Genomic DNA, 25537 nt, shown 5'->3' on the forward strand with positions numbered 1-25537 from the left:
TCACAATGCTGCTATGAACATTCATGTAGTAATTTGTGTGTGAGCATTTACTTTAATTTCTCTTAGGTTTATACCTGGGGTTGAAATTGCTGGGTCATATGGTAACTTTATGTCTAACATTTTGAGGAACTACCAGACTGTTTTCCAAAGAGATTGCAACATTTCACATTTCTACTGGCTGCCTATGGGCCTTCCAATTTCTTCCAGTCCTCTACAATACTTGCTATTATCTGTATTTTTGATAATAGACTTCATAGTGAATGTGAAATGGTGTCTCATTATGGTTTGATTTGCATTTCCCTGATGGCTAATGATATTGAACAAATTTCCAGAGGGTGATCTGTCTACTTTACTGGGTTCCATGTCTATTCACACTTTTTGCTTCTTTTAAAAAATTTGGTTGCCTTATTATCAAGCCGTAAGAACTTTGTGTGTGTGTGTGTGTACGCACACATATACATATGCGTATATATACGTCCTATTTTTTTCTAGTTACAAGTCTCTTACCAGATACATGATTCACCCAATTCATCTCCCATTTGATGTGTTATCTTTGTGTTTTCCTGATGTTTTCCTTTGATGCACAACGTTTTGAGTTTTGATGAAGTCCAATATCTATATGTACTTTTTGTTGTTGCTGCTTGTGCTTTTGTCTGAAAACAAAATTGCTTTCTCCATGCCTGTAGAGATTCATGCCTGTGTTTCCTTTGTAAGGATTTTATAATTTTAGCTCTTTCATTTAGGTCCTTTTTGAGTTAATTTTTGTATATTGAGATGGACTGGGCTTCAACTTCATCACTTTGCATTTGAATATCTAGTTGTTCCAGCATATTTGTTGAAAAGTCTATTACTTTATTTGAATTGTCTTGGCAGTCATATCAAATAACAATTGCCCAGAAATATAAGGGTTTATTTTTGGACTCTCAGTTTCCTTCCTTGGATCAATAAGTCTATCCCTAAGTCACTGCAACTCTCTCTTATTGTGGTAGCTTTGGAATAAGATTTGGAAAGCATGACTTCTCTAACTTTATTCCCCCTTTTCAAGACTACCTTGGGTATTTAGGTGTCTCTTGAATTTCCACATAAATGTTAGGATCAGTTTATTAATTTTTGCAAAAAAGATATAGGTATTGAATTGAAGCTTCAGCTTAAGATTGCTGTAATAATATTAACTCTCCCAACACAGAAATTCAGAATTTCATCCTATTTATTGAGGTCTTCTTTAATTCTTTTAAACAATATTTTGTTTTCAGAGTATAAATTTGAACTTGCTAAAAGTATTATTGCATTCTTTTAGAAACTACTGTAAATGGAATTGTATTCTTAATTTTATTTGCAGAATCTCATTTCATGCATATAGAATTACAATTGATTTGTTTACTTTATCTGGTAACCTGCAAGCCTGCTAAATTTTATTTTTAGATATAATAGTTTTTTAATTGAATTTCTTAGCATTTTCCATGTACAAGAGTGTATCATCAGAAATTAGAGATAGTTTTACTTCTTTTTTTATTATTATTATTCTGGACGACTTGTCTTTCATTTTCTTGCCTAATGAGCTTTCTAAAACCTCTAGTACAGTGTTGAACAGAAGTAGCAAGAAGGGACATCAATGTCTTGTACCTGATCTTAGGAGGGAAAGCATTTAGTCTTTCGACATTAAGTATGATCCTACATGTGCAATTTTCATGAATGTCCTTTATTAAGTTGAGAAAAACCACTGTATTTCTAGTTTGTTGATTTTATTATGAGGAGGTGTTGGATTTTGTCAAATGCTCTTTCTGCATTATTGAGATGATTAGGTGGCTTTTGTCCTTTATTCTGTTGAGATAGTATATCACATTAATAGATTTTCAGATGTTGAATCAACCTTTCTTTGTTAAATATATATAAAAATATTTGTAATACTAGAGATATAAAGATATTCTTATGTATTATAATATATAGTAAATATAGTGAAACAATATTTTCACTTTCCTGATGGTTTCCTTTCATGTGCAAAGTTTTGAGTTTTGAGGAAATCCAATTTAGGTATGTGTTATTTGTTACTTATGTTTTTGCTCTTATCCGAAAACAAAACAAAAAAACAACACTGCTTTCTCCATGCTCACAAAGATTTATGCCTGTGTTTTCTTTGTAAGGATTTTATAACTTTAGCTCTTACATTTAGGTCTCTGATCCTTTTTATTTATTTATTTACTTGTTTATTTACTTGAGACAGCGTCTCACTCTGTTGTCCAGGCTGGAGTACAGTGACACGATCTCGGTTCACTGCAACCTCTGCCTCCCAGGTTCAAACAATTCTCCTGCCTCAGCCTCTCAAGTAGCTGGGACCACAGCACATGCCACCACTCCCAGCTAATTTTTGTATTTTTAGTAAAGACGGGGTTTCATCATGTTGGCCAGGCTGGTCTCAAACTCTTGACCTCAAGCAAACCACCTGCCTCAGCCTCCCAAAATCCTGGAATTTCTGATCCGTTTTGAGCTTTAACTTTGTCAATTTGCATTAGAATATCCAGTTGTTCCAGCACTATATATATTGTTTATTTTATATATTATAAATATATATTCCTTGTTATATTATGATGATGCTGGATTTTTCTTGCTAATGTTTACTTGAGGAAATTTGCATCTATATTCATAAAAGATATTGGTCTGTAGATTTCTTTCTGAGGTCTTTTTACTTTATTGGCATCAGATTTATACTGACGTCATAAAATGAGTTGGGAAGCGGTCCCTTCTATTTTTTGTAAGTGTGGACAAATTTAATTAAGTCTTCTTTAATTGTTTCATACAATCGACCAGTAAAACTATGATGCCTGGGGTTTCCATTGTGATTAGGTATTTTTATTTCTAATCAAATCACAGTACATATTACAGGTTCATTCAGATTTTCTATTTCTTTTTGAGTCACTTTTGATACTCTGTCTTCTTTCTAGGACTTTTAAAAAATTTATTTTACTTGATTTGTTGGCATAAATTTATTCTTAAAATATTTTTATTTCTGTAAAATCATTAAATGAACTCTTCTTTCTGTCATTTCAGATTTAAGTAACTTTTCTTTTTGCTTTAATTGGAAAGTCTATTTAAGATTTAAAAAAAAAAATATTTAGTTGATGTTAAATAACCAACCTTTGATTTCACTCATTTTCTATATTTTCTATTCTGTATTTCATTATTTTCTGCTCAACTCTTATATATTTCCTTCCTCTTGCTTAGTTTGTGTTAATGTTGATCATCCATTTCCAACGTGCTAGGTGGAAGTTTAGGTTATTAATTGGATATTTTTCTTCTTTTATATGTAGACATTTATAACTATAAATATTTTTCTAAGCCCAGTTTTACCTGCGTTCTATAAGACCTGATATGTTCTGTCATTGTATACATTTATTACAAAGTATTTTATAATTTACATTGTGATTATTTTGCCTCATGATTTATTTAGTTGTATGCTGTTTAATTTCTATACATACATGAGTTTTCCTAATTTCTGCTAGAGGCTTTCAACTCAATTACAATGTGTTAAAGAACATATTTTGTAGGATTTCAATCCATTTAAATTTATTAAGGCAAATTTTATGATGTAAATACAGTTATCATGGAGAACATTTCACCTGCAAATGAGAATTGAAGTATATTAGATTTTTTTCACTTGGCTAGTTTTATGGATGTTTTTGTTATGTGTAGATAATTCATAATGTTATTAAATTCTTCTAGTTCCTTGTTATTTTTTACCTATTTTTTATTTGTTAATGAAAGTGGGATATTGAAGTCACTGACTATTATTTTAATCTATTTCTGCTTTTTAATTCTATTGGTTTTGCTTTATTTATTTCAGGCTTTGCTGGTAGGTGCATATAGATTTGTATTTGTTATATTTTCCTGATGAGTTGACAATTTTATCATTTTTTAAATGTCCCACTTCATTTCTAGTGACACATTTTGTTTTAAAGGCTTTTTTTGAGCAGTATTAGTACAGCCACTCCAGCTTTTTCATGACTGATATTTGCATAATGCATTAGTTTTCATTCTTTTACATGTACATAGAGGTTTTTTTTATCTAAAGTGAGTCTCACGTAGTCAGTTTATGGTTAAATTTCATTTTTAAAATCTAGTCTAACAATATAGGCTTACATGATGCCTCTCTCTCTTTCCCTTTCTTTTTTGACCCATTTATACCACTTCTAGGAATTTACTCTGAAGATAAACTTTCAACAATGTGAAAATACATATGTACACTCTTTTAATTATAAAATATTAGAAATAATCTGCCGGGCGCGGTGGCTCAAGCCTGTAATCCCAGCACTTTGTGAGGCCGAGACGGGCGGATCACGAGGTCAGGAGATCAAGACCATCCTGGCTAACATGGTGAAGCCCCGTCTCTACTAAAAATACAAAAAACTAGCTGGGCGACCTGGCGGGCGCCTGCAGTCCCAGCTACTCGGGAGGCTGAGGCAGGAGAATGGCGTGAACCCGGGAGGCGGAGCTTGCAGTGAGCTGAGATCCGGCCACTGCACCCCAGCCCAGCCCGGGCGACAGAGCGAGACTCAGTCTCAAAAAAAAAAAAAAAAAAAAGAAATAATCTAAATGCAATATTTAAAAGAGTATATGAATAAATTGATACATTAGTATATCCATATTGTATTCATTAAGTATTATAAAAGAAAGAAAGAAAAAAAGAAAAACAAAAAAAGAAAGATATATTTAGGAATTGATAGGGAGTAATTTTCAGGCTATGTTGTTAAATATACATTCTCTCTTCACAGCAAGCCCCTGGAGGTAACCATTATCATTAGTTATTGATTTATTATTTTTATATTTCCTTTTTTAAAAAATGAGGAGATATATATTTTCTTATTTCCTATTCTTTCATTCATAACTGTCATATTACATATGATATACATATATATTATTTTGTTTGCATGCTTAATTGTGTGAGCACACACACAGAAGGATAGACAGATAGATGTGAGAGAGAGAGAGAGAGAGGTGTGTGTGTGTTTATGTGAGAGTCTATGGACACCTATATCCTAACTCTATCTGCTAAGAAGGTCTACAGCAGTGACATCCCAATAGCAATAAGGAAATTGGTAAACAGATCTTGACCATAAATATCATTCACCAACAAAAGAAACCAGGGTTCCTTGAGGTAATGACGCATTCCATGGCTGGTGCAGGGAAAGTGCAGGCAAAGCCTAGGATATGTGTTAGGGCTAAAAAGTAAAAAGTTTTCAAAAAATCACAGGACTTGTCAAAAGGTCACAAGGGCCAACTTGAAGAGCTTTCAATAGACATCTGGGAGATTTTCAGCAACAAAGAGAGTGAAATGATAGTAAAGATTTGTAACCCATACACTCACACAAATTAATAATTGAATGAGTTAATGAATGAGGAGAAGGGAAAATCTTTACTTACAATATAATTTCAATTTCCAAGCATCAAAGAAATGATGGAAATAGAAAAATCACCATTTGGCAAACAAAATGCATTTAGTGTTTCAGGCAAGAAGCATGAATGTGTGTTAAACCGAGTGAATGAAAGTTTGATGAGAAACGGAATATTTACGATGTCTGAAAGTATCACTCACAATATTTTCATCAATCACAAAAAGAAGAAGTTACTTTATGGTGGAGAATACTGACAGACATGGCCCAACCAAGTGTCAAAGCTGGTGTCACTAGGAATGACTCTGAAAACACAAAATTAGTTCTATTATTGCCCAAAATCCATAGCCTAAATTGAATCATGAGGAAACATTAGAGAAACTCAAACTGAGAAGCATTTTATAAATCAAGTTTTCTACACATGTGTCAACCTCTTGAAAGATAAGGAAGACTAAGAAACAACCAAATGCAGTGAATGATCCTGGATCCTGGCTGGGAAAATTAGCCAAAATTTGAATAAGCTTTGAAGGTGAAGCCTTCTTTTATTAACATTATTTTCCTTGCTTAGATCCTTGTGATATGTTTATCATTAGAGGAGGTTGCATGAAAGGTAGACAACAATTCTTGTTATTTTAAAACTGTTTATAAGTGCAAAATGTCAAAACAAAATAGAAAAAAAATGTAATGACTGTCTTAAGGTTACTGGTAGCAATAGGAGACTGCAAATATAAGGTTTTATTTAAAGCTGGGGAGGAAAAGGGTAAGTAAAGATAATTAAAAGCAAAGAAAATTAACCTTAATAGACCCTTGGCTATTTTTGTCACATTATATTTTATGTATTCTTCCTAGAACTCTTATAGTGAGGGCCTACTGTGTTTAAACTTGACGGGCAAGCCACAGCCACTAGAATTGCTGGTGTTACTTTGTATTTATTGGTGATGAAATGGGGAATCAAAATGTATAGCAATTTGTCCAGTTCACAGAGCCAGTTTTGGAATGTGGACCTCTTTACTGCCAGAACGTATGACCTTTCAACGACATCCTACCTATAAAACAGAAGCACATGAGTTCAGATATCTTAACTAAACTTAATATTTCATGAGGTTCTTGAGGTGAAAGGTAAAGGTGCTGAAACTATTTTCAATAATGTTGTAAGTCAGAAACTAGTTCTAAGGAAGAAAACTATTTATTTTACGATGGCCTCTATAAAAATAACATTTTCCCCTTAAGTTTGTTTTAAATAACGAATTTCTAGTCATTGTCATCAGTATTTCATAAACATACTTGGTCTCGGCTCACACTGGAAGAAGACTGCCTGAGGCAGCAGGATGTAGTGGAGTGAATTTGGTGAGAAAAGAGAAATGCGAACAGCTACAAAGTAAGCTGAAAAGGGGAGAGAACCTCCAGGTTCCTGTGGATTAGAGTAGGAAGGCACATACAAGGGAGGTGGCACTGAGGTCATCACAGCCATGGGTATCCTGGGCAGGACAGGTGAGAGTGTGACTCTGACACCCTACCCTGCTTTGGTTTTGTTTTGTATGTTATTAGGTGGGTGCAAAAGTAACTGTGGTGTTTGCAATGGAAAGTCATGGCAGAAAGCGCAATTACTTTTGCACCGACCTAATATATTCCGGTTAAGAACGCTTTAGTCACAGATCACATTGAGTTACAAGAAACACGATTTCAGCCAAACCCCTAGAGCTCAGAGCAAGGGAGTGGTGCACCTGGGGAAATGCAAAGGCAGAGAATCAAAGAGAAGGTGTTGGTGGTGGTTGATTTCATAGTAAGAACACATGTTTTCAATCAAGACATCTCCAAATAAATAGATAGGTGGAAATGGCTCATTCATTACATGACCAAATTAATAGTTAATAGAATAACGGGCCCTTTTCCGGCTTTGGAATTAGCAAAGCCTTCCTGAGAGCAGAGGCTGACGCCATGGTATGTACTCTGTCTCTTGAGTCAATGAAATTTCTGAAAATACATCTGGAAGTGAAACATGTGACAGTCACATCTCACTATGAAGAGGCAAAATTCTATGTGCAAATAATTGTACCTATCTCTACATCCTTAGGTAAAACAAGAACACTCTTACAAGCAAAGACACTAAGCTAACAATGTAACCTGACTTGAAAGACTGAAGTTTATTGAAAAAAATTAGAGAGCATTTTATTCCTTGAATAACTTGACCCTTGATCAGGTTGGTACGTTGAGCTTTCAGTCCTCTGATATATACTACTGGGTGTGAACCTAATTTAAGTTTACAATGTTTTTCTTAATTTGAAAGGTCTGTCATTAAAAGAATTAGACAATAGCGCATTATACTAAAAATATTTTTATAGGCAGTTTGCCCTGAAATTCCTAGCATCTTGCAATTTATTTTTCATCTCTTTTAGGAAATGTCTTAAGCATATAATCGGATGTTTTGCTGAAAGATGCTGAATCCAAATTTCTTGAAATTGGAAACACTAATATTTATCCTAAGGGATATATATTTATATCATTTTAATGTATATTTATACATTTATATCCTAAGGGATATAATATTTATATCAATGCATACAAACCACTTTAAAGAGTTTTCAAATAAAACACTGGATTAATTATTTTCCAAAACTCCCTAGTTATTTCAGTCAAGCAATTATTTAGCAACCCATGTAGTCTGACTTAATTAAATGCATTTACATTATTTGTGTAGACTATACACCTTGTGTTATCCATTGATTGTAAAAGTTGACATTCACTGTTTTAGATTCTATTTTAGCAAATAAACAGATGGTAGGTTATCAACAATGAAAGAAGAAAGAAGATGGCCTTTACAGACATAAATTCCAAAAGAGGTAAGACCAAAATAGCTTTTAAACACTGTGATGAGAGCACCACTAACACCACCATATGTAGAAATAAACATTTTCTGAGTCAGTAGAAGGTGCGGGAGGTAGGAAGAAATAGAACCTGCTATTTTCTTCCTCTCTGTCACATGGAAAAAAAATTTTTTTTCATTTCTTACCAGCAATTTGAACAAAATAGTTTCATTAAGACATAATTGAAACAACTTTTCAAGATTATTTCAGGCATTAAAATACATTGTCAATAAAATATTGCTCTTCTAAAACGATACTACCCCCTGTGTAGCCAGGTGTCCCTTTATTTTAAAAGGAAATCAATCACATACCCTGACGGTTGATACTTAGGTGATGAAGCCATCCCCACAGCAAGAAAAATGGTGCGAACAAGAGTGAGGGGGAGGCGAGAATCATGAGTTTACAGCCCTGTGTCCTGCGTCCCTCCCCTGCAAATAGAGATTATAAAAAAAAAAAAAATAGATTCACACCTTTTAATCACATTTTACTAACTGGAAAACACAGTAACTATTTCCAAGGACACCGGGGCTAATAAGGGTAGTAATACTTGTACTAGTGTTAGGTATTACCTAATTATATTTAAAAAGTCAATACAGATATACAGAAAAAAGTAAAAGCAGTCTTTCCTTAGATGTGAACGCTTAACTTTCGAGTGTTTTCTTCTTCAGACGTATGTTTTCTATGCATTCATGTAGACTTTTTGTACATTTACTGACATATTGCTTTTAACACTTTTACTTTCTGATGTGCATCTCATTTTTGTTCTTTGTATTATATAATAATAATAGGGTATAAATCTACCTTGTAGGTGGGAACTTCTGTATGCTACTCCATAGTATAAATAGGCCTTAATTTATTTAACCATGTCCTTATTAAGAGGCATTAGACTGTTTTCCCTTTGGCTTTATAAAGTATTAATGAAGTGAATATATTTTATATGCCACATGGTGCATTAATATGAGCATATTGTGAAAGATTTCCGAGGAATAAGCTTGCACGGTGTGATACTGCATCTGTGTTTGTAATTTGCATGGTCAATGTCAAACTGACTTCCAGGAATGAGGGCTATGTCGATTATCCCCTCCACAGCTTCTCATGGATATTATTTCTCTTTCTAGTTTTTATTAGTGTGATAGGTAAACATAATACCTTCTTGTTTTATTCGCTTTTCTGTGATTTTCATCAGGTTGATTAACTCACTAAAATAGTTGTATTGGTATCTGAATTTCTTCTTTTAATTGCCTAGTTAATATTTTTCCAATGTTTCTAATTGATGTTTTTCCTGAACTAGAAATTCCTTATATATTCTGTAATCCATTGTTTTATATTTTTTAGTACTTTTCTATCATTTTTAACTTTGTTTGCCATGTTTTTATTAATACAGAATTTTTTTTGCTTAATGTTTGTATTGACAAAGATGTAGTTAAATGTTTTTCTTTATGTCTTCAGGGTTTATTATGTGTTGTCTTTAAGAGCTTCCCAATTAATGTATTATAAAAATGCACATTTTAATTTACCCAGACACTTTGAATAATAAGTTTATGTTTTCCTCTTTAACCCAGATGAGAATTGTTTTGTAAATGTGATGTATTTACATAAATTACATTTTTAGTAATAAGATATGCTAAGTTGCCAATACAGTTTATGAGAAGCCAAACTCTTTTTCTTAACTGGTTCAAATTGTCACCTATACCACAATCTAGACTCACATTTCCATAAAGGTCTACTTCTGGACTACTTGCTTTGTTTCATTAATGTATGTGTTGCTTTCAGAGCCAATGTCACAGTGTTTAAATTCCAATGTCCTTTTAGCATATGTTGATATCTGGAAAGGCGAGTAACATTCAGTTGTTCTTACCCTTTTTTCCCCAAAAACAGAAAAAAATCTATTTAACCAAGGGGGCGGGGGCAATGTCTTTTTCTCAAAATGTTGGCTTAAATGTTGTAAAGCTTTTTGTCTTTTTTTTTAGGTACAGATTTTCAAGAATGATTTCAACATCTGTTATATATAGATACCTTTGGATTTTCTTTTTTTTTATTTATTTTGGGTAAGTTGTATTTTCCTAGAGAATAATGAATTTTAGCTAGCTTACCAAAAGTCTTCATATAGGCCTGTGCACTGTACCCCACACATTTGAAAAATTATCTCTATTTTAACAGTGAACAGTTCTTTTTATGTAATTAGCTCTTTCTATATGTCTAACCAGATATGCCCAAAGTTCATCCATTTATTTCAGAATCTGAATAAGCTTTGATCTTTTATCTATCAAGTCTTTTGTTTTGCTTTTTAAAATTTATTTAATTTATATACATTTTTCATTTTTTATTTAATTTTATACTAATTCACTGGTTATAGATTCTTAAAAACACTTAGATAATTTACTTTCATATTCTCTTTCACTCTTTCTCTCTCCATTTCAGGCTATGTATTTTGCTTTAAGAGCTATTCAGGAGGCTGAGGCAGGAGAATCGCTTCAACCCGGGAGGCAGAGGTTGCAGTGAGCCGAGATCGCACCATCACACTCCAGCCTTGGGGACAAGAGCGAGACTTCATCTCAAAAAAAAAAAAAAAAACTTACATTGGCAAGATTTTGTATGAAATAATATTCTATCCGCTCATTATCGTTTATCTGCAAATGGATTTTGTTTCATTCTTGATTTAACTCAAGTTATCTGAAAGATGTGTGTGTGTGTGTGTGTGTGTGTGTGTGTGTGTGTCTGAGAGGGACCGAGTGTTTGTGTGCACACGTATAAAATCTTCTGACTTTTCATTGTATTTCCTCATGAACAGAGAACTGGATCTGTGCCAATTTGCTTTTGAATTTGTATTAAGGTTCTCTGTGTGACCTTATATGTTATTGTTCATGAATCCTTGCCAATAATGCACATTTTCAAGGAAGGAGTCTTTGAAACATAAGGCCAGGAATCAAATGGCTGAGGTTCAGTCCTCAGCTTCCACTTTTCTGATCTATTGCCTTTGGCAAGTAACTTAACCTCTCTTGACCTGAGTTTTTTCATTGATAAGAATATCTGGTTTGTTTCTGTACATTAAACATGCTGTAAATATGTTTCACTCTCAGGAACTGGTTATTAAAGAGTTTTCACTCAAAAATACATTTGATTTACATTCACTTCTGTACTATAAAGAATAACTATTTTTAGAAGCTTCAATAATAACAAAAAACTAAGCTAACCATGTACAACTAAGACAACCTGAATCATGTTCAGAGATTAACAATTTCTGTGTCAGGTGTATTAGGATTATGAAAATGGTCCTTATGATTTACGTGTCTTTGTTTCTCTCCAATATTTCAGTTTCCGGAGCATTGTAACAGCATGTTTAGCTCAGTATGATGCACCAAACACATGCTTCTTTTTCCCAATCAAAGCCTGAGAGAGTAAATTTCGTTTTCTGTGATATCAATATTGTTATTCTGCTTTGTTATCGTTGGCATTTGTCTAGTACATGTTTTCTTTCTAAATTTACAGTCTTTTTGTACAAATTTTAAATGTCAAGGAGTGTTTTCACTGATAAATGTTGCTGATTCAAAGGTATTGATGATAGATATTTGGGGGCTTCTTTTTATGATATTATTTTCCTACTCTGATGTTGTGGTTGGTCTGATGAGGCTCCTTTTTCCAAATTGCTGTCCACCTTCACCTTTCCTGATTTTTTTTCTCCTCAGTCTTCAAAGCTACAAAGTCTCTTGCTATTCTCCTAGTAATTACCAAAGTTATTAAACTTTACCAAAGTAAATTGAAAATCAATGAGCATGTACAGCTGCTCCTAAATCCCCTAAACTGTTGAGAATGTTAGCACGATATTATTTATCTTCCTTTCACTTGCCTTTTGTTACTTCCCCTGTTGTAAATATGTTGGGTTTTGGCTCAGAATTGTTACCAATTGTTTTTTACATCATCCCTCCATTTTTAGACCTAATTTTCAATGTTTAATTTCTTGCCATCTTCCCCCAACTATTTTCTGATTGAGTTATTTGTAATGATTCCATAATTCTTTCTAGTTCAATGTGTAGTTTGCACCATTTGGAGTCCTTCATCTGTCTGAAATTTTTTTCTGCCTTCTGAAATCAATGCTACTTTTAGTAGCATAAATATTTTTTAAAAAATTGGAAAAACTGCTTCTTTTGTCTTTTATATTCAGCATGGCTTTTGTGAAGTGTCTTTTCAGTCTGGTTCTTTCAACTTTGCAGGTCACCTTGATCCAGTCTGTCTCTATATGCTTTTCGCTGGCATATCGCTAATTATGGGTCTCTTTACATTCATGCTTTTCAATATTTAATTCACACTTTAATCTGCATATTTGAGCTTAACACAGGGAGCACTGCTTTTGCATTTTCAAATTTATTTACTCGCTTCAGTTATTCACTCATGTTTTCTCAATTCTTTCGCTATGGAGCATCTATCAGGCAAATGCTGAAACTCTCAAACTGAAATTCTGTCTCTTAAAATTTTTATCTTATGTTGTCACTCTCTGTTCTCTGCTTCATGTCTTCGGATACTTCCTTCACCTAACCTTACACATACTGATTTAATATTTAACCATGTCCATAAATTACCCATTCTGAGTCCCAGTGGAAAAACAGAAACCACTGCAAGTATTTAAATATTGGGATGTTTTTCCAGGGGATGGATTGCATAGGTGATGGATTGCATAGGTGATAGAAGCTCCAAGTCTTCAAGCTTGTGATAATGGTGAGGAGTCCTATTCTAAGCAAGACTGGAAGAATAAGGGAAGGAGGTAGTTTCAGGGGTCCAAGGGGGTAGGGCTGGAGGCACTGCAGGGCTATCCAGTGAGAGCTGGAGTCATGGAGGGTTGCAGCAACTACCAGGAACACTGGCCAAGGCAGGGAGAAGTAATGGTATCGTGGGCTCTTTTATTTTTCCTAGCTGCCTGTCTCCCTGGGCAAACCCAAGGAAGGGCTCTCCATTTACAATTTCTTTCATTTTCGTGATGTCTCTCATTTTTTACTCTTTCTTTTCCCATGACAGTTTTATCAATTTTTTAAAACTTAGACAGGAGTAAAATCATGACTGGCCCTTCCTGAGTGCCTACAGTTTCAAGCTTGACTTTGAGTATTTCATTTAAATGGATTTAAGAGCAAGGCAGGCGTATGTTATTATCGCCAGCATGCAGAAGAGGAAGCTGTCCCACGTCAGGGGAGGTAGAAGAAAATTCACATCAGGTCTGTTTTGTTTCTACTGTGTCAAGATCCTTTCATCATATCGACCAAAACTTTAGGTGTTCATTTAGGTAAGAAAAAAATAGAAAAAATAAAATAGAGTTTTACCAAATATGTCAATATATATTGTTTCTATAGGCCATGGGCAAGAGAGATACCAATTCAATCCATGCAACTGGAAAAAGGTTATAACAAATATGACTTACCAAGAAAATAAGTGACTCTTTTCCACTTGCTGATGGGAATAGCTTTTTTTTTTTTTTTGAGACAGTGTCTTGCTCTGTGGCCCAGGCTGGAGTACAGTGGCCCTATCTCGGCTCACTGCAAGCTCCGCCTCCCGGGCTCCCGCCATTCTCCTGCCTCAGCCTCCTGAGTAGCTGGGACTACAGGTGCCTGCCACCTCGCCCGGCTAATTTTTTATATTTTTAGTAGAGACGGGGTTTCACCGTATTAGCCAGGATGGTCTCGATCTCCTGACCTCGTGATCCACCCGCCTCGGCCTCCCAAAGTGCTGGGATTACAGGCGTGAGCCACCGCGCCCGGCCGGGAATATCTTTAAGGAGTGGTTCGGGATGTTGTAGACAATGGCTATAACCTCTCATATCCTATATGTTGACAAAATTAAACTATGTGCTAGCTGGTGTTTAATAGATTGCAATTTGTTACTCAGTCTTATAAATTCTTAGTGACTAATACAATTCAAAACTCATTATTTGTCATTATGTTAATATCTAATAATATGGTATTATTATACAGTACCTTCAGCCAACACAACTTTTTTTTTACATATTACCTAAATACATTCTATCTGCATATTACAGAATAAAAAATTCCACTCATGAATTGTCACTGCATTGTGTTATTTTAAGAATTCAAGTTATATGCCAATAGATGATAGAGACAGAGACTTAAATGGTTTTTGTATAATGCTAAGACGAGAAAAGGAATGTAGATTTTGTAGTCTCTACATTACATCGTAAACAACAGCAAGGCACAGCTTTGTTAAGTAGGGACATTAGATGCTGGACATAAGTCTAATTTTTATAATATGCTTAGTTTTAAATTATCCCAGGCTACTTTCTTTTAGCTCCATATTGGAAAAACAGACTTCAGTTTATAAAACAAGAAAATTAAAGAAGATTTGGTTTTATTAGTTGGAAATATTTAGAAATGGATTATTGGTAAAATGAAGCAAACGAATATGTAAATAAATATTGCCCATATATATGTGTATATTCTCTACCTTCTAATATTTGAGGGAGGAATGCCCAGCATGCATCACTATACTGCAAATGGAATGACTAAAACGCACACATGAGAGCATTGGGGTGCTTAGATGACTTGCCAGTTTTAGGCCAGAAATAAAATGTTCATTTTGTATTTTTCCAAGACACCTGTCATCTTTGACAGGGTCCATTAGATTTATAATTATTTGTTGTAATTTCTGTGTCACACCTGCCATTTTTTTGCATTCAAGCACAGCAATTCAGGCCACACAGTGACTGGGTGATGGTCACAGAAAGACCACATGGGTGTAGAAAGTGTAAGTGAGAGCTGACCAAAATCCAAATGCTTGCCTGCTCACTCCCATTCCAGAAGGACAATAAAACAGGTCTTTATGCCTCTGTTCTTTTAAATCCAAGGGTAAGCATGGCTCACAAATCATATCCTAGTTCTCTGAATGCTTAATAACAACAGTGTCTGGAATGAAATTTTTTTATGAAAAATTTTTATGAAAATTGTCAAATTATACAGACAGGAAAGTCTGAGAAAAATGAAATGGAATAGGTTTTATTATATAGTCGAAAATCTCTCTGAGTTTCATGTAAATTTAGTTCATTGTTGGAAGCGGAGGGAAGCCAAATGAAAATTGCATAATAAATATGTATATTTTATATAAATTGAAAGTTGTGGCAGGATAGAAATGAGTGTGGTTTATTTGCTTCAGTTTTAACATAACAGCTAGATATATTATTTAGAGTTTAATAAGATTAGATTTAGAGATAATGAATTTTATTCTGAGATTACAATTATAAAATTATTTTTAATATTGGGGTAATCATATCTACTTAAAAATAGAAAAGTGAGTTTTATGCTAAACACAATCGACGTCTTTGGGGGCAGCTTGATAATATAAAATTTAGCCCTATCCTGTGATTTAAGTATGATCTCTTACATAAATCTGAAATGGTAATTTGGTTACACACATATCAATAGGCAAATTAAGCTAAAACCTTTCTCTCAACTGCATTTATATGCATGGGTATATGTCCTATCAGAAGAAACATCATTTGAAGCAAATACTTCAGAGAATTTTTGGTTTGAGATTGTAAGGTATTGCCATTCATGCATTATAAGCAAAACATAACATTATTGATAACATAAATCTTTACCTTTAAAATTGAAGTGGCATACACTGACAAAGAAGTGAGCCACTCAAAATAAAGATTAAATATATTGAAGAATTATTTGGAAGGATATAAAGATACTTCTCCCAGGAAGTATTTTAGGTCATTGAGAATTCAATATAGATAAGCACATCCATAGTCAATTAAAGAGAAGGAAATCTGATATGTTAGGTCTCATTGCCTCACAAAATAAGAAGCAAATGAGCATATCTATATCACTCTTTCTTGTCATGGTGATCTGAACACTGAAAGTCAATTTTTTTTTCTTCTAGAAGTTACCTCTAGTTACATAACCTAAAGGGTTTCATTTGTAATTTTGCAAAAATATAAGATGACCATGTCTTGAACAACTGGCATTAAAAGGCATATAGTTAAAAATCTCTAACCATATCTCACTGGACCTTTTTCTTGTGGAAAAGAAAAAGCTAGAACGTACTATAACTTCATCTTCTGAGAGGATACAAGCACAGAACACAGAAGGCCTCACACAGTGTAGTAAATAAGCAGGTCTTGTAGATGGCTTTTTCTCTGGTGTCAGACATACCCAGGGACAAGCCTTTCCGCTGCCCTGTCCCTAGTCTTTACCCATCCCCAGAGTCTTGTTCACAGTAGGCCCTTAAGAAGTAGTTGTTAATTAAATGGGTCTTATTTTTAGTCTAAGTAGGATGTCTGTTGCTTTAATCTATTCTCTTCCCTCTTCCTCAAAATACGACATGTTTTTGCATCTCTTCCTCCATCTCTGGTGGTTGCTTCTGCTTCCTCTGCAGACTCACCTTCCCATGCCTGGCCTTTGTATCTTCTTCACGCTCTAGTTTTCTTAAGGACATACCTCACCACATTCAAGCCCCAAACTGACAGGGATATGAAGACGCAAGTTGGGTGCCTCTGTCTCCAACCTCCCTTCGAGCTCCACCTGCCAGTGCTCCTTTTGCACTTTGAATCAGCATATGCAACTCATCCACCTCCCATGTCTTCAGGCTCCATGAATAGCTACACCATTTGTCAACTTTCATGGCAGAAATGTTGGAGCCGCCCTTGACAAACCTCCTTCCGCACGCCTCTGCACCATATCTATCACCAAGTCCTGGAGACGCAGCCTCCTAAATAACATTCAGTTTATCCAGTCCTCCTACCCTTCCCCTTCACCCTGGCCCAGGCTGTCATCACTTCTGGTCTGCCAGTCTCTGATTTCTACCCAATCCAGATGGTGATGTGCATGCTCCTCCTGGTGCCACCTTTCTGGCCTCTTCTCACTTCCAGCATCTCTGGTTCCAGATTCGTGCCCCTAGGCTGTTCATCCAGTTCCTGTACTCACCCTATTCTCTGCTGTCAAAGGAGCTTTGCAAATGTTGCTGGGTGCTTAGAAAATCTGCCTCTGTCTTCCACTCACTGAGTTAACTTATCCTTTCATTTTCAGCTCAGAATCACATTCTCTCAACAGAATTCACTGACTTTTCTATCTAGGCCAAACCATGACACACAAGCTCTCATGGCTCTAATTTCTGTCCTTATGTAATGCACACTTCCTTCGATCGAGCACAGTCACCGTAAGGGCAGGTGCACCGTTGGTTACTTCTCTCCCTTGCATCCTAAGTGCCCAGCACAGTGCCTGCCACGTGGCAAGTCTTAACAAATACATTTGAATGAATTAATGATTCACCGTACTATTTGAAAATAAAGAATGCTGATGTTCAACAAATAAAACTATTGTCAAAATGGGATTACACAGAGTTGAAGCAATTCAACTTATTATTTTGGGCAACAGTATACACTCATCGGTATTACACAGCAATTGTATTTTCAATGTATCATTTGGGCTAAGAAAAATTTTCTTAAACCAAATGTTAGTATAGATCAACCTCTTTTATTTTGTAGAAACAACTGTATTTCAGACTCTTCCTCAAAGGTTATCTTTTTAACCTCTACAAAACAGAAATACATTGCAAGTTTTTGATAATTTTTTATTCTGCTTGTGTACTCTGAACACAAAATTTCTGGTATAATGGTACTAGAAGTGTAGTAATCTATAGAAGACTATTGCAGTTAGTGTTTCTATACTTGAAAGCGGCTCATTGTCTCTTCCATTATTTGAGTTTTATAGAATTTAACAGTTGAGAATTATTTCAAAACAAAGCTACATCAATTATGTTTTTCATCTTTGTGAGCTTAAAATTACCTCTGTAAGAATTCATATGATCTCCCCACCAAAAAAAGGGAAGGAAAATGTCAGATGTTTCTTCACATTTCCTGACACTTCTATTAGCCCTTATCCCCATATTATATTTTGAATTTAAAATCCAACTTGCACTATACATACTAGCATATTAGCATAGTGCATAGAGGATGCTGAATCATATTAGCATAGAGGATAGTAAGTAAATGATAAGGAGAGGTGCCTTCCTTGGAGGGAAGCAGAATGGCACTTACACATTCTCAAAGGAATAAGGTATATCTCAGTGAGTAGCATCATGATGATGACATATATACACACTTCCCACCAACCAAAAGGACACTTCCATTTTCTCTAAATACATTAAAAAGACTGTCAGTCACATATTGATCTTCACAACCAGAGGTCAAATACCAAAGCCATAATGTCAACTTCGAACATCATTTAAGAGGCTGTAAAGAAATGCCACTATGATGCAAACGTACTATGGCTTTGGCTATATGGACCTATATTAAAGGATATATATGCATATATTTGTTGATTTTCATCTTTTCCTCCAAATAACTACATATCAGTGAAGTTTGTTAAAAATAAAAATGCCTGTCAACATAGCTTTTTGGGAGGCCAAGGTGGAAGGATCACTTGAAGCCAAGAGTTTGAAACACGCCAGGGCAACTTAGCAAGACTCCATCCATTAAGAAAACAAAAAAATCTGACTCTATCTATTTAAAAAAAAAAATCCAGGCATGATGGCACATGCCTCTAGTTCCAGACACTCAGGAGACTGAGGCAGAAGGACTGATTGAGCCCAGGAGTTGAAGACAGCAGTGAGCCATGATTGCGCCACTTGGCAACAGAATGAGATCCCATCTCGAAAGAGAGAAAAAAAAAACAAGAAAAGTACTCTATGATCTTTCCAGGAATAAATGAAAAATATGTAAGGTGGTTTCCAAAGCAAATGGCAACTTTACATCAAATTTTACCTGAAACACTTAAGACATTTTCTTCTTAGAATTAATAAATGTTATCATGCTTTGGCTAATAACATCCTTTGACCATTGTATAGTTTGATTATCTCTTTAACTCTTTATAACCTTTATGACATATACTTTAATCATTTACTTTTGAATAGGTGATATATGCAGACGATACAAAATTCTACATATATCGAAATATATAAATGGAAAGTATGTCTCCCTCTGACCTCTGTAGCTTATCTGCCCAGGCAGTAAACACTGTTATCAGGTTCCTGTGTATCCTCTTGTCAAAATATACATATATACACATATTTTTATTATCATGTTTTCTTTTTCTAGACATACATATGTATTGCATATATATTTTTACACAAGCAACATACAACCATAAACTTATTTAGCACATTTCATTTTATATGTAATAATAAACTTTGAATACTGTCATGTAATGGAGCCATACAGTGTTCCACTGATATGAAGTTACCTTTGCTCTATCACTGGACACTTATTTAATCTTTAACTATTTTTTATAATACACATATCTGCAAACAGTATGCATAAACACACAATCTGAATATGTAAAGAACATAGAATTCAATTTCTGATGTCACTATTGGGCCTTTAACAAGTCATACAAGAACTTCCAGCTATAAGTTTGAATTATAGAAAAATACTGCACATTTTTAACAACCCAGTATTGCTGCCAATACAGAGATAAAGAGAAAGAATAAGGTAGACTCAGAGAGGCAGAGGCTGAAAGAGAAAAACACATCTGGATTTCTCAGTAATTGCATTAACTTGAATACAGAAAATAATCATTTTATTCATATATATTTCTATAAAACATAGAATTGAACTCTTAGTTAAGGTTTGGCAGTTGTATGAAAATTTCAAAATCAAGTGTCCTCTAGTGGCATTTAGTGATTGTAATAATCATTCAGAAATTATTACAAATTAGAGAAAATTAAAATAAAAATCTAGGTTGTGAACTAGGGCAAACAAACAAAATCTCTTTTACCGAGAAGAATACTAAATGGCATCTACATTTCAGAGACAATTATCACGTCAAAATCTGACCCACTTAAACAAAATGTCAATAGTGAATTATCCTACTAAAAACAAAAACAAACAAAAACTATCAAAAAATCCCAGGTTAATCTCTTATAGAAATGCCATTATATATATTTGTGCTTATATTATCATGGGAAATTAATGCCACATGAAGTTAGTATATAAAACTTCCATAGCCATGCAGGTGGTAGTTTGACAGCATCTATAAGTAGCTTTAATATATATACATATATATACACACTTTCAGAAATATATACATATTTTTACATATACACATATGTATATATAAAAGATATGTACTTATATACTTATATAAAGATAGTTATAGTTTAGTGTACATATATTTTTGAATATATGAAAGCATGTAAACTGAAACCACAGAGTCAAAATGATAAATATTTTTTTATTAATATGCCAAAAAGAATTTTAATTTCAATGTTAACAACAGTGGCTAACACATTAGGAATGATTGTTTGCAAGAGAAAGAAGCAAAAAAAGATAAAAATGCAATCAAAGTACTATATAACATTTTCAGTCATTTATTGATGTTAATTAACCACAGATAACTAAGGAAGCTATAAAAGGAAACTATAATGGAAGCAGAACAGCCAGCAAAAGCGAAAAAAGAAAACTGTAGCTGCAGTAATTTCTGTCATTCACAACTTTCCATAATTATCTGCTCTGTAAAGCCGCTGCCATAATTTGAAAAGCCTCCCTCCTGAACAAATGGGCAGACACAAGCAAAGCCTCCACTGAGGCCCAAGAAGGTAGACATTTCGATTGCTCCAGACCTGCTCAGATTTTAATGCAATCTTCCCACAGGAACATTCCTGACTGAGTTTAAAAACAGTTCATCTCTCTGACCAAGCCTGCCCTGCAGCCAGACTTAGTGTGTCATCTTCCTTCCCTGGAGTGAATTACAGCTGACCTTTCTGATTTCCACTTAGCAATTGCTTTATGGATAAAATTACCATCTTTGATAAGTAACTCTTAAATGTACCCCTGTGGTTTTAATTCAGGAAGCTTCAAGTCTTTAAAACGATGTCCAAGCAGTCAAGTGACTTTTTTTTACCCTTGAGAATGATACCGTGCTAAGGCATACACCAATTGTACAAATGTACATCTTTAATGTTTTATAAACTATGTGATTTAAAATTGCAAAAAATACTGAAATAGAAGATATATTTAGCAGCATGTAGTCTATCAGGTGGCAATTTAAAATACCTGTAAATGTCAACTTGTTACATGATAAAACGTTATGAAGTAAACTTGGATTAGAAACTCCTTTCTTTGAAGCAAGTTATTCAGGACTAAATGTTTATACCAAAGGTTCTAAAAAGGTCCTACAATTCTAAAGAGCAATGCAGATGAAGCAGCCGGAGCCCCACAGTGGAAAGGTGAGAGAAGGAATTGGAGTCCTCTTGGCAGCAGAACCTGGTGTTAGCCTGGCTCTTCTAACTCAAACGGCCAAGAAGCACTTCCCATCCCTTGATTTAACCACATCAGCGGCATGGATTCCTTCAATGCCGATAATAAATTTGTTGACATTGAAGACTGCATTTCCTTGAGCCTATTAAGGAATTTGCTATTATAATTTAAATAAATCTCAGAAAGAGTAAAATCATATGACTTCATTTTGTATTTTTTTTTTAATACTTTTTTGGAGGACTGGCATTAGTGTAAGATTTGAGAAAGGACTTCCCATGGAAAAGAACCAGGATAGGATAGGCTCAAATTCCAATGTATGTTAGAATCATTTCTGGAGCCAGAGGAAATGAGGGCAAGTGTTGGACCTGCTTCAAATCTCTGAACTCTGGCCATAACATGACAATTAACCATCACCTAAAATTAGGCATCATAGCAAGCTCCAATTCCTGATATTTCTTAACTGTGGGTTTTAGAAACAATGAAAATACAGTAAATGTATTTCCCATTAAAAATCAATAATTTATTACATCTATGAGTATTTATGCCTACAGCATGCAAAAAGGTTGGGTTTCAAATTTCTCCTTCACAGTAGTCAGGCAAAGAACAAATAACTTGCATCTTACAAATAAAATTAGCTGATTATTTCAAGAGGTAAGAGACATGCTCAAAGTCAAACATCTGGTAGGGCTCAACTGTCCTGACCCAGAGCCTAGTATCCTTTCGAGGTCCCACACTGCCCTCTCTGTGGACCCATGGAGCCAGGTAGTGAATAGCATTAAACACATATGTGAGTGAGCCATGGGGTGCCCAACTATCTAAGTCAACCAGAAGTTCAAGAGTGTTGTGAGTCTGTCGTCGTTAAGTGCTGGGGAAGACTAAAATGGAGGCAAGTAACATTGGTAAATGTGATCTTAAAGCAAAATTTAAAAAACAAACGACAACAAAAAAAAACCTTTAATATGTAAAAACTTCAGCAGTTATTTTAGATAGTTACAGTAACGTGAAACGGAAAGGTTGGCATGATGATCCATATCACCAATGATCTGTAAATCACTACCTTTCGGGACTGGATTCATTTATTTCCCAATGAAAAAGAGCCTGCAAGCACTTCTTAGAATACTGTCCAGGGCCTCTTTGGGACAAGGAACCATGCCGTCGCTTCAACCAACACAGTACAATTTGCAAAGGTATTACTCACTCTAAGGTAGTGTGAGAGTAGAAATTAAAAATAGCTGGGACCTTCTGAAGCTCTCAAACATTTCTCTGCCAGCATAGCCTGGTTCCCTGTGGTGTATTTTTAGTGCTCTATATACTCAGCTTTTAAATGTCATAAGGAATGAAATCCTGGGAGTACTATTCGAACACATCTCGGAAAAAAAGTTATATTTGATATCTCATCTGTGATTTTGATTCAGGGATCATCTCTCCTCCAAGTAACATATTATCCAACTATTTTCAGTCATTTGCTGACGTTTAGGGTGCACAGAGTCTAATGGATACCCACGGCGTCAAACAATATCATAAAGGCTATCATTTCTTCTCATTAGACTCTTAGATCTATAATCACACACACACACACACACGGTGTATATTTATATATTTACTATATATATATGTACACATAGTGAAAGACTCACTTTCTGCTTTAGACATTCTAAAACAGGATACGCATTATTTCTATCTATACCCTATCATTCCTAACTCTCTAAAGAAAAAAAAATCTTACTATCTTTAAAATTATTATTCTCACTTCTAATTCCCTTTCTCAGAGCCACTCTTTCCTTCCACCAGTCCCAGTCTCCCAAACCCCCATTCATTCTTCCTGCCTTTAAATACTTCCGGCAAACCCGCTTTTGGCAGGAAGTCTGATCTGAGAAATTAAAATAAAAAGTATATTAAAAATATATACTGTAAGAAACTTTCATGCCCTCTCAACTCTGGAGCTGACCAATAATCAAATTATCCTGGTAGGATATATGGTAGGTTTCTAGATGCTACCTGCACTCTTCGTTTAAAAGGAATTTTACTCTGGGAACAGTTGAGTCTAGAAAATAACCCTTTCACTGCTGGGTGCGGTGGCTCACGCCTGTAATCCCAGCACTTTGGGAGGCCGAGGCGGGCCGATCACGAGGTCAGGAGATCGAGACCATCCTGGCTAACACGGTGAAACCCCGTCTCTACTAAAAATACAAAAAAACTAGCCGGGCGAGGTGGCGGCGCCTGTAGTCCCAGCTACTCGGGAGGCTGAGGCAGGAGAATGGCGTAAACCCGGGAGGCGGAGCTTGCAGTGAGCTGAGATCTGGCCACTGCACTCCAGCCTGGGCGACAGAGCGAGCCTCCGTCTCAAAAAAAATAAAAATAAAAATAAATAAATAAATAAATAAAACACATTCTTGACTCTTATGTTATTGTGGGGAGAGCACTGAGGAGTCAAAGGGATGAATAGAGGTGGTCTGGCCCCAGCAACTTAAAGGACCAAGGACTGTGTTCATTAACTGTATTCATTTTTGTAGCAAAGGAATACATCCTCTTACATGATTTCACATACTTTACTTTTTCATTTTTTCTTCCAAATATTTTAAATAAGTTTATCTTTTCAATGTAGCTATTACATTTTGAGGGGTTTTTTTTCTTTTTTTTTTTTTTTTTTTTCACTCTGTCGATCAGGTTGGAGTGCAGTGGCACAATCTCAGCTTACTGCAACCTCCACCTCCTGGGTTCAAGCAATTCTCCTGCCTCAGTCTCCTGAGTAGCTGGGACTACAGGCGTGTGCCACCATGCCCGGCTAATTTTGGTAATTTTTTTAGTAGCGACAGGGTTTCACCATGCTGACCAGGTTGGTCTTGAACTCTTGACCTTGTGATCTTCCCACCTCGGCCTCCATAGTGCTGGGATTACAGGCGTGAGCCGCTGTGCCCAGCCTTGAGTTTCTTTTTTGAAAGTACCTTTAGTTTCACAATGTGAGTAAATGTGGAAATTGACTATATTAGTAGGTATTTTCCTATTAGTCTTTCCTAAATGACTTGCCTACTAAATATAGTACAATTGTACTTATTCAAGACTTAATTCATCTATATGTCTTAAAGTGTCATCATAATGTTTGCATTTAACGTAACAGTGAGAGAATGTTCCATTTTTTGTTTGGTATGTAACAAGCCACAGTTAAGATAATTGCTGCTTTGTGTGTGTGCAAGAGTTAGGGAATAAAGATGAAATATTCCTACTTAAATCACTTTCCCTGTTCCTCTATTTTTTCCACAACTTTTACTCTTTTTGAAATCTTCCTAGTGAAAAGCTACTTCTCTACTTTAAGAATAAATTATTCTCTATTTTGTGATGTACCTTCTACACTGATTTCTACTGTAAAACCCAAAAAGAACTCTCCCGCTATTAACCTTCAAACAAAATGGCTAAAAGCTTGGACTCCTAAATGAGAAGGTCCTCTGTTAAAATCCCTCAAGTATGAACTACTGCAAATAGGACATTGGGCAAATTACATAAATATTGTAAACCTCAGCATCTTTACCTGTAAAATAAATATAAAAATCCTAACCTCGTAACACTCTTACTAGAATTAAATGGAAGAAATTTTAAAAATTATTTTTGGTTTTTGGTTTTTGTTGATTTTTTTGTTGTTGTTGTTTATTTGGTTTTTGAGACAGGGTTTCACTCTGCTACCCAAGCTCAAGTGCAGTGGCAAAAACATGACTCATTGCAGCCTCAATTTTTCAGGCTCTAATGTTCTTCCTAGTCAACCACTAGAGTAGCTGGGACCACGGGCACATGCCACTATCCCCGGCTATTTTTTTTTTTTTTTCATTGTTTTGTAGAGAGGGGGTCTTGCTTTGTTGCCCAGGCTGGTCTGAAATCCCTGGACTCAAGCAATCCTCTTTCCTTAGCCTCCCAAAGACATGAGCCATCTCACATGAGCCATCTCAGACAGGAGCCATCTCACTTTGGCCATTGTTTATTAATTATATCCTGCAGTCATAACAAAAAATTGCTTTTTTTAAAGTGAGTTAAAATCATTTGGT

General features: G+C 35.1%; 1 protein-coding gene across 1 annotated transcript in view; it reads right to left on the minus strand.

Moving 5' to 3' along the window:
• Positions 1-25537, minus strand: part of CSMD1 (CUB and Sushi multiple domains 1) — a 2044058-nt gene that overhangs the window by 1932144 nt on the left and 86377 nt on the right. The gene's annotated exons all lie outside the window — the stretch shown is intronic.

Source organism: Rhinopithecus roxellana, chromosome 9, assembly GCF_007565055.1.
Source record: "Rhinopithecus roxellana isolate Shanxi Qingling chromosome 9, ASM756505v1, whole genome shotgun sequence".
In the NCBI taxonomy this organism is placed as follows: domain Eukaryota; kingdom Metazoa; phylum Chordata; class Mammalia; order Primates; family Cercopithecidae; genus Rhinopithecus; species Rhinopithecus roxellana.